Below are 3,384 nucleotides of genomic sequence, written 5' to 3'. Positions count from 1 at the left end.
GTGGTTCGGCAAAATGGCGGAGAAGGTGGCGATCGAGAAGCTAGGGGATCATAACTGGCCCCTATGGAAATTCAAGATCAACCTGATTCTCGGCGAGAAGGGATTGTCGGATGTTGTAAAGAGCGGCAGACCGGCGCAACCGACAAACGATTGGATCTCGAAAGACGGAATTGCGCAGTCCGTTATTGGCCTTGCTCTTGAGGATACGCAATTATGCCACGTCATCGGGAAAGCCACCGCGAAAGAGATGTGGGATGCGCTGCAGTCCCACCACGAGAGGAAATCGATGTGCGGCAAAGTTTTCTTGATGCGAAAGTTGATTTCGCTGAGGATGCCGGAAAGGGGCAGTATGGCGGAGCACCTTTCGGAAATTACCCTTCTACACAATCGTCTCGCCGGGATTGGAGAAACGATGACGGATCACTGGTTGGTTTCGATCATCCTGTCCAGCCTCCCGGAATCATACAACGCCCTCATCATGTCGCTCGAGTCCCGTCCGGAAGATGAGCTGTCATTGGATTTCGTTAGAGGACGATTGTTGGACGAATGGAGGAGGCGCTGCGGCGGTGATAGTCGTGGCGGCGGCGGCGCAGAACAGCCACAACGAGCCCTGCAGACGGGCACAACATCAAAACAAAAGTGTCATTACTGCGGCAAGGAGGGGCATTTTAAACGAGATTGCCGCAAGTGGATGCAGGATCAGCAGCGGAAGGGCGACGGCCGTGAGGATGCCGGCCGTAATTTCGGCCGCTCGAAGCCGAAGGCGAATATCGCGAAAGAAGAAAGTGAAGTGTGTTTCAGTGTTCGGCCAATGAAAGCAGATGAACGATGGTACCTAGATTCGGGGTGTACCTCCCACATGACTGGTGACGTTTCGAAGCTCGTGTCAGTGAACGAATCTCGGAAGCAAACAATTTGCTTGGCCGATGGTAATAAAGTGTTGTCGGAGGGTTTCGGTGATTGTCGTGTGAACACTTGTGATGGTAGTGGTGACCCCGTGAATCTGAAACTGTAAAACGTTCTGCTCGTGCCGGATTTGAAGAACAATTTGCTCTCGGTGAGCAAAATCGCTGACGAGGGATACGATGTTACGTTCAGCGAAAGTGAGTGCCTAATCAAGAAAAATGAAAGTGTTATCGTCGCGGGTATTCGTGAAGGAAATCTCTATCGCTTGAAGAGCGAAAAGGAGCAGTCATTGCTGGTGGATGCAAACCACCGAGACGGATGTCAGCACATCTGGCATCGCCGTCTTGGTCACCGCCACCCGGAAGACATCGCCAAGATTGTGCGTGATGGATTAGGAACCGGCCTCAACCTGACGGACTGCGGAATACGATCGGTATGCGGTACCTGCTGCGAAGGTAAGCTTTCTCGTTTACCATTTCCTAAATCTGAATCGAAATCAAAAGCGGTACTAGATTTGATCCATTCCGATCTGTGCGGGCAAATGGAAGTCGTCACCCCTAGTGGAAACCGCTATATTTTAACATTGATTGACGACTTCAGCAGATTTTGCGTGATTTACCTCCTTGAACGCAAATCTCAAGCCGATGAAAAGATCGGAGAATTTGTTCAGCTTGCCCGCACACAGTTCGGGAAGACGCCCAGGGTTCTCCGCACCGATGGAGGCGGGGAATATTCGAGCGAGTCATTCAAATCGTTTTTGCGCAACGAGGGGATTTTGCTGCAGCAAACTGCGCCGTACAGCCCGCAGCAAAACGGCAAAGCCGAGCGCATGAACCGTTCGTTGATTGAGATGACTCGTTGTTTGCTGCGTGACGCCGACATGGACAAAAGGTATTGGGGTGAGGCTGTTCACACTGCCAACTACCTATTGAACAGGCTTCCTTGTTCTGCTACCGGTAAAACACCGTACGAACTCTGGTACGGGGAACGCCCGGACTACAAGCATTTGCGGATCTTCGGATCGACCGCGTACGCAGGCATGGGAATGATACTTTTTTCTGTTTACCGTTCATCGATACTGGCAGTAAAATAAAAACAAAACAACGGCAGCACCAATACCATCAGACGCCACGCCGACGGCAGTCGAGCAGACGCTTAACGGTTTTCGCTTCCCCACGAAAATTTTTATGAGCAGTCATGCTGAGGCGGGTGATTGCGAAAAATGTCAAATATTTTCAACTGCTAATAACTCACTTGTTTTAATAAATAACTTAATTCGATTTGCACAAATAGCTAGAGCACACTCCTAGCCTTGTGATGCATGTAAAGAAGTTTGTCTAGAAGCGGTTTGAAACGCAAAAAAAAGCGAAAATGGGAAAGACAGACATTTCTGTCGTCGTTGTGCTCGAGTACTGGCGCTCTCGCACTTGGAAACCGTTTCGAGGAAGAAGGCTGCAGGAAAAAAAATGTTATGACATTTATTTTTCGAACAGTTTGAGTTTGGCTGGGCCTGTGATGTTCGTGTGGAAAAATGTCAAATGTACAGCCGGTAACCGTTTTTTCCAGTACATTTCTCATCCCTGCGCGTACGTCCACGTTCCCAAAGAGAAAAGGAAGAAGCTGGATCAGAAGAGCCATCGGATGATCTTCGTCAGCTATGCGGATGGCAGAAAGGCATACAGGTTCCTCGACCCGGAGACGGATGCTGTCACAATAAGCAGGGATGCCAAGTTCGTTGAGGACTTCTCGAAAGCGGAAACAATTCGTGAGGTGATTCCTGCGATAGCCAGTCCGGAAGGCAGGAAGGCTGTTCCTGAAGGAAATTCGGTGGAGTTCGATGTCGACCGAGTACCGGTCGTCGAAGCGGAGGAAGAAGCAACGGATGATGAGCTGGATCGGGAGAATGGAGACGACGCCGACTTTTCTGAATTCGACACGGCGGACGAGTCGGATTTCCACGGGTTCCCTGAAGAAGAATACTTGAGGCGCTCGCAACGAACGACGAAAGGAAAGGCACCCGCTCGTTTGATTGAGGAAGTGAACTCTGTGCGCATTCAGGAGGAGAGCGAGCCGAAAACCTTTCGAGAGGCGATGTCGTGTTCGAAGAAGGATCAATGGAAAATCGCCATGGAAGAGGAATTAGCATCGCATCGGGACCTGAAGACATGGGAACTCGTCGATCCTCCGCAAGGGAAGAAAGTACTTGGCAGTCGCTGGGTGTTTAAGATAAAGCGGAATGCCAGCGGCGAACCGGTCAAGTATAAAGCACGATTAGTCGCGCAAGGATGTGGCCAACGATCAGGGGTCGATTTTGAGGAGGTGTATGCACCGGTCGCGACGCAGGCTACATTTCGGACCCTACTGGCCGTAGCCAGCTACAAGAAGATGGTTCTGAAGCACATTGACATAAAAACCGCATACCTCAACGGTAGCTTGACCGAAGAGGTATACATGAGACAGCCACCGGGATTCTCCAAG

Source organism: Aedes albopictus, chromosome 1, assembly GCF_035046485.1.
Source record: "Aedes albopictus strain Foshan chromosome 1, AalbF5, whole genome shotgun sequence".
Classification (NCBI taxonomy): Eukaryota; Metazoa; Arthropoda; class Insecta; order Diptera; family Culicidae; genus Aedes; species Aedes albopictus.
The sequence above is the reverse complement of the archived record's forward strand: the minus strand, read 5'-3'. Positions refer to the sequence as shown.